Source organism: Gekko japonicus, unplaced genomic scaffold (assembly GCF_001447785.1).
Source record: "Gekko japonicus isolate JY-2015 unplaced genomic scaffold, Gekko_japonicus_V1.1 scaffold1956, whole genome shotgun sequence".
NCBI lineage: Eukaryota > Metazoa > Chordata > Lepidosauria > Squamata > Gekkonidae > Gekko > Gekko japonicus.
Genome location: NW_015168105.1, coordinates 54320 through 61749, shown reverse-complemented (window position 1 = coordinate 61749; position 7430 = coordinate 54320).

The following is a 7430-nucleotide window of genomic DNA, read 5'->3' as shown; positions in this document are numbered from 1 at the left end:
CCCTGCAAACTCTGACCCGCTACGCCTCTTGCCCGAGTGCAGAAATTTACCCGACAGATCAACCATTAGTTGCAATAAAAGCACAACATGTGGGGAGGCACCACAGAGAATTAATGATTGGCACAACTTTCCTCTGCTCCCTCCTGAAGCTAGATTCAGAGGTCAGCCGTGCTAGTCTCACAGAATCATAGAATCACAGAGTTGGAAGGGGCCATACGGGCCATCCAGTCAACCCCCCCCCCCCGCTCAGTGCAGGATCACTGCCTGCAGTAGAACATCAAAACAAGAAAACAATGCATGTTTTGGCACATGCATTGTTTTCTTGTTTTGATATACTGCTGTGCCAGTGCCTTTCATGCAGAAGAACATCTACTGTGCCTGACAAAGGGAGGCTCTGACTCTCGAACGCTCTGAAGCTCTTGTTGGACTCTAATGTGCTAACTGCTCTCGAAGCCAGTTATTGTGCGTGATACTAGTGCCCATGTTCCAAATGCATAAATAGTTACAGGCTGCATAAGGAGACTGGGCTTTGGAAAAAGATTGTGCCCTGATTTTCATGCTTCCCTCAAGCTAAATCACCGCACAACATCGAAATTACTAAGGGCCAGAAATAGAGGACAGAAGGAAGCAAAGCATACCGTGAGGCTGCACTGAGGCAGACATTTAACAGGCACACCCTGTCCAGTGTTCCCTCTAAGCTGAGTTAGTGTGAGTTAGCTCACAGTTTTTTAGCCTCCAGCTCACACATTTTTGTCTTAGCTCAGGAAGGGATGGCTCCAGAGCAAACGAATGTATGCAGTAGCCGAATTGCTCACTCACAACTTTAATGCCAGTAGCTCACAACATAGACGTTTTGCTCACAAGACTCCACAGCTTAGAGGGAACATTGATCCCTGTCCCCATAAGATGAAATGCCTTCCCTGTTGAATTAGTCCCACGGAGCTGTCATCCAACTCACAGAACCACAACCTGCCTCCAAACAACTTGCAAAGGCTAGAGGGTGTGGCTGTCAGGCAAGCATGGACAGTGTGTGCATGTGTGTATCTTTACCTGCTTCCAGTTTTTCTCCCCAGATTTTGGCATGCCTCTCTCCAGGAAGCCACAAGGGCCCTCACTCTCCAAGACCTGTGCAAGGCTGTTAAAGATAGGACTTTTTTGGAGGTCATTCGTTCACAGGGTTGCCATAAGTCAGAAGGAGCTTGACAGTACTTTATCACACATACACTGTCCTGGAGTTTCTATCAGCTACTCTTCGGGAGAGATCTTTAGCCAGTTGAGGATGCTTTCTGAAGCCACCCTCCAATAATCATCCACTTGTTTCAAAATGAAGAATCACAGAGTTGGAAGGTACCTCCATGGTCATCTAGTCCAACCCCCTGCACAATGCAGGAAATTCACAAATATCTCCCCCTCCACACACGCCCCCAGTGACCCCTGCTCCATGCCCAGAAGATGGCAAAAAAACTCTCCAGGGTCTCCAGCCAAACTGGCCTGGAGAAAAACCGCTGCCTGGCCCCAAAGTGGTGATCAGCATTTCCCTGGGTGTGTAAGAAAGGGCCCAGGACAGATCCTTGAGACACTTGTCATTCCTCTCCAGGAGGTTGAGGAACCATTCATAAGCACTCTTTGGGTCTGATCAGTCAACCAGTTACAGATCCACCAAACAGTAATAAAATCCAAACCACACTTTACCAACTTGTCAACAAGAATATTATGTGGAACCAGGGGTCATTTCCTGCAGGAGCGCACAGGAGCGGAGCTCCGGCAGTAAAGAGCCCAGGGGGTGGGCACATGCAACAAGCCCCACCCCCTGCTCCCAGCAGCCCTCAGTCAGAGCAAGAAGCAGCCAGGTAAGCTGCAGAGCTCCCCCCAGCCCCCCAGTCCAAAACAGTCCAGTGGCACCTTCAAGTTTTATTCAGGTACAAGCTCTCCTTCCTCTGTGAGGACAGATCTGCACGTCCCCCCCCCCAATAGCCAGCAATCCAGAACAGTCCAGTGGAGCCTGAGCGGAGGGTGTTGCCCTCTGACTCACTTCCAGTGATGTCAGGGGGTGTGGTGTATGCAAATAAGTTATGCTAATGAGCTCCTGCACCTCTTTTTCTACAAAATGACCCGTGTGGAACCTTATCAAAATCTGGATTTGAGTCCAGTAGCACCTTAAAGGTCAACAATATTTTCAAGGCATAAGCCTCCCAGAGTCAAAGCTCCATCAGATAGATATCTAGCTTCGTCAAAAGCTTATGCTCTGGGAATCTTGTTGGTCTCTAAGGTTCTACTGGACTTGAATTTTGCTGTTCTGCGGCAGACCAACATGGCTACCCACCTGAATCTTGTTTCCAGGTGTATTCCTTTGAATCACTCCACCCTCTTTGTTGTTAAGGATCTTTCAGAGAATACACAGATCCACCTTTGCCTGTCTCAGAGGCAGAAAATAACCTTGCGGGTGTCAATTGCTCATGCCCCCAGTTATGCTAATGCCCTTTCCCTCTGAACTCCATCCAATTTGTCAGGCCTTTTGAAATTAAAACTCTGTTTAGCCATGAATAAATGTTCAACTTAATTACCATGAAATCCAGGAATACCTTAGCTGCTTTCTACTTCAGGGCGCCAACGGGGATTGCAGCAACACTGTCTAGCAGGCTAGCTGGGTGAATGGTTACGGAATGCAGGAATTAGACATTTCACTGTGCTGTCGTCAGAATATATTGGTAGCCACACTGGGCGGGGGCGGGGTGGGGATAAACCTTAAACTGAGAGTTGTGGTCAAAAGAGTGCTTCCTAGTGATCATCTCTGACTTCTCTAATATAACAAAGTGGGACTTGCAATCGAAGACTGGGTTGTTATTTAAAAATATGTGGCCACCTTTCCATTCTGAGCTTCCCCCACCTCTTAGGGGATGGGGTTTGCCAGCTTCTGGACCAGCTCCTTTAAGGGCAAAAATTAGCAGGTGAACATACCATAAAAAGCTTCTTCAACAGCTGCCTTCTTCACAGAAGGTGCCATCAAGTAGTACAGTGATCCCATAGGGTTTTCAAGACTTTCGGGGGTAGTTTGCCCTTCCCTGCCTCTGCGTAGCAATCCTGGACTTCCCTGGTGGTCTCCCATCCAAGTACAAACCAGGGCGGACCCTGCTTAGATTCTAAGACTGGGCCTAGCCTTTAAACCTCTCTTGAAGGGACAGAAGAAAGCCAGGCCTGGTAGGTGGCAGAGGATTTGTCACAGTCTTCTTGTAAAACAAACTCAAAAAACCTTTTAAGAAAGGTGGGAACTTTGCAAGGAGGTGGCATAAATGGAGCTGTTGAGCAAATCAGTTCGGAGATTGCCCTGTTTGTTTACACTTCACACAGGGCTCTGCATGTCTCTGCAGGGAGCCACTGCATCAGAGGAGGCCCTGAGAAGGTGACAGGCAAGCCTACCCAGCCTGTCCTGCCCCAGAGGAAAACCCTTGCGCTCTAGCATAACAACACAAAGCTCCCAGTGGAGAAAGTGAGCGTTCTGAACTGGCAACACAAGGCAAATGAGCCAGGAACCAAGAAAAACAAAAAAGCGCAAGTCAAACCATACAAAGACTTAGTCTTTGTTCTTCAGCAGGGCAATGATCAACAGCTTTTCAGCATGTGCAGCATTCTGCACATGAAAAGCCTCCTCCAGGTTGTCATATAAGGAGGGAAAGGCTCAGTCCAACCTGTAAGAAATTCCTATATGAGTGCAGAACCATGTCGCAGAACCAGGTCATAAAGGGAACATGAAGCCCATGAAATGAGGGCTTTGAATCATACTTGAATTTATTACTATTAGTACTAGCAATATCCTACCCCGCTCCCTGTCATTAGCAAGCCACAACACGCGCCATGTTTGCATGGTCTGTATTCAATCCACAACATCCCTCCGACAGCCACTTTTGACAGAAAAGCATCACTATGTCAGGGGTATTGCCACAGTTTGAAAATAATTTATGTGCATATTTATGCTCGTATCTATGCCACTTCCAGTGGAATAACTCAACTGAGCAATACAAACCACACACTCTACATGGACCCAGAACCCTCAGCCGGTTGCTGCTGCTGGGCATGTGTCGTTTGCATGTTCCCAAGCATGCAAATACCCTTCAAACATTACAGAGATGCCCTGACCTGGATAGCCCAGGCAAGCCTGATCTCATCAGATCTCAGAAGCGAAGCAAGGTTGACTCTGGCAAGTACTTGGATGGGAGACCTCCTTGGAATACCAGAGGCACGAGGGCAGGGGCAGGCTTTATTCAGCCACCTCTCTGAATATCCTCCAGGCCCCCAGTAGGGGTCAGTCACCAGAGATCACCATGACTTCCAGGTGCACACAATCAGTCACCAGAGGTTGCATGACTTCCAGGTGCACACACACACACACACAAAATACAACCCCACCCCCCAAACACGTTACAAAGATGACACACTCAACGGGGAAACATTTCCTATGCGCATAATTAGTGCGAAACCATCAGACACAGATGTAAAAAACAGAGTGACAAAAGATGAAACTTGATGTTCGAACATCAGATTTCCCCAGTATTTTTTAAAACAATGTTACAGTCACACAGGGAGGGGAGGGGTTATGAATCTTGCAGGAGAGAAGAAGGTGGGAAGACTCCACGGGACCATGCTTTCTCCTCCAGGGTCCAGTAACAGTGCCAGGGTGTGTTTGTGTCCCCAAATCTAAATTGCATGTGGATGTAATCACCTTTTTAAAAAATTGCTAGGACAAACCTATCCTGGATCTTTGGGACCACTTGTGAAGAGAGGCCAGAGCAACTGAATGGACACAGACTGGGTGTTTCTAAGCTCACCGTGGAGGGTGATTTTGCCGCGGAGGCGGTGACGATGGAGGCTTCAATGGCTGCCTTTTCAGTTTTCTGAAAGAGGAGAACAGAGAAGCAAACGGTGTCCGCAGTCCTCCCAGGATGGAAGGCGATCCATTTTTCTGGGCTGGGGGGCTTTGTGGGGCGGAGGGCTTCGCAGCTGTAGAATCTGAAAAGAAAAAAGGAAGAGGCTGAAAGACTTGCATGCAGTCCCTTTGGAAATGCAAACATGTTTAATATAACCGCTTCTGCACAGATACTACCCTCTGGGTCAGGCTCCATGCCTTCCAAAGAGTACATGGATATGTGGGTGAAAAAGATTTGTCTTTAACTGTTAGGACTGAGTGAAGGACTGAGTGTGCTGGATCGGGGCCTAGCAGACAGCTGAAGTGACCAATTGAACACCAATCACAGATTTGAGCGCAGGTCAAGGGACTGAATCGAGATCTCACTTCTCCTGATCCATCAAAATACCAGGGGGAGGGCTAGCCCTTTAACTTACTGCAAAAGGACCGTGGGAGGGCCACAGGCGGTCGGGAGTAAGCCATACAGAGGTCCCATGGCTCAGTCACTTCCCCAATGAGCACACTTGGCTGGGATCCAGCCAGCAACAGCGCAATAGGAGACATTCTTCTAGTCAAGCCAATTGAAATGCTGATGATGGTCATCACGGTCACCCCTGGCTGGGTCTGACCCAAGCAGTGCCTGATGAGGCTGTTCAGCAAAGCCTCCTTCCTAGATTGTTTTATCAACCCAATTTTCCACTGTGACACATATAAATGTCTTCTGACCACACTGCTTTCCTTGATCAAATCAACAGAGGCCAATTCTGCATCTAGCATTTGCTGTGTTATTTTACCAAACCCACACTGGAACAGACAAAGATGTGGCTCAAATTCGCATTCAGTACAATGCCGTACAGACTGCAGAGTCACCTCTGAATGGCGATAAAACGTCTATACAGACGGTATCATAAAACCGAGAGATCAAAGGATCTGGAACAGAAAAAGATGTGGCTCAAATTCACATTCAGTACAATGCTGTACTGACTGCAGAGTCACCCCTGAATGGCCATAAAACGTCTATACAGACGGTAACAAAACCGAGAGATCAAAGGAAGTGAAACCGGCATGGAGTGTGGAGGCCACCATAAAATCTGACAATCAAAGAAAGTAAAAGTGGCATGCAATGTAGAGGGGAATTTCTGTTCCACCATGGGTTTGGTAAAACAGTGGAGTGAATGCTAGATGCAGAATGGGCCAGAGGGAAGCAATTCACACCTGCATTCAGTTCACCAGAATGAACAGGGACCCTCATAAAATATCTCAGCAACATTGTGTGCATATTGGAGTACATGATAAACCTTGCCTTGGGGATGTATTTTATCTCCTCCTCTTTATAATCCAGAGGACCAGAGATTTTCTTTACTTTTTCTAAAGAATGGGCTGCAATTTCAGAATTCAGTGCTGGGTGCCAGATTCTGCACTAGATGGAACAGGAAAAGACTAACTAGCCTGACCAGAAAGATCATACCTAAAGGTTTTCATAGTCTTTAAGTCTGTGTGGAGACACAGGCCCCCAATCTTGCTAAAACTGGACACGACCAAGTTCCACCAAAAGCAAGAGGACTTAAGTCAGTCATAACTAATTTGTTCCAGTGGATTCAATCATATTCATTATTAGTAGGATCTAGACAAACGTCACAATTTAGTATTTTTGGATGAACAGGGATAATGGGATGGAATCCAAGACCATCAAATCCAGTGGGAGTTTGTCCAGGTTTCAACTGCATCCAGTTATATGGCTCTGAACCACCAACTACATATCTGTGGAATGGAGAAATCAGTGTCTAAGAACTAAACTAAACTGGATGTAGGGTTGCCAGGTCTTACATTTCCCGCAGTGCCTTACATTTCCCTGGCTCCTTGTTGGGATGTCTCTGCTGCGTGATGACATCACTGGTAGTGACATCATCATGCTGGGGCTGTTGCACATCGACGCTCTAGCATTCGGGGCAAAAAACTCTATGGTAACCATAGAGTCCCCCCTGAATGCTAGCGCATCACTGCACAATGGCCCCAGCGTGATGACGTCAGTATCGGTGACATCATTGTGTTGGTGGTGTCCCCATAGGACACTGATGTTCATGGGTGGGGCTTTCTCGCTGGCCAGCAGCAGATTGGGGCCCCTGAAATCGGGGGATCCCCTGCCCCGACCGGGGGGATGACAACCCTAACTGGATGGTCTGTGCCAGTCACAAAAGCATCAAAACCAAGCCACCCACAGATAAGGGAGAGGCTTCTATATACTCAGGGGACTCCCAACCACTGCATAAAAATATGACTGCATGAGCTAACCAAAATAAACTGGCCCCTCCTCCGGACCCTGGCCCTGATAAAGACTGAGCATGCTTGAAAAGGCATGGACGGTTGAAAGCAGTTGAGTGTCAAAATAAAGAAACACTGAAGGGGGAGGGTGAAATTGCCCTTGTCAGAGTCCCAGGCTGGGTCCCCCTGGGCTATTGGTCCTGGTTCCCTGCTTGGAACCCCTGAACAACTCCCCAGACTGTGGATCCTTAAGGTTAGATGCACACAA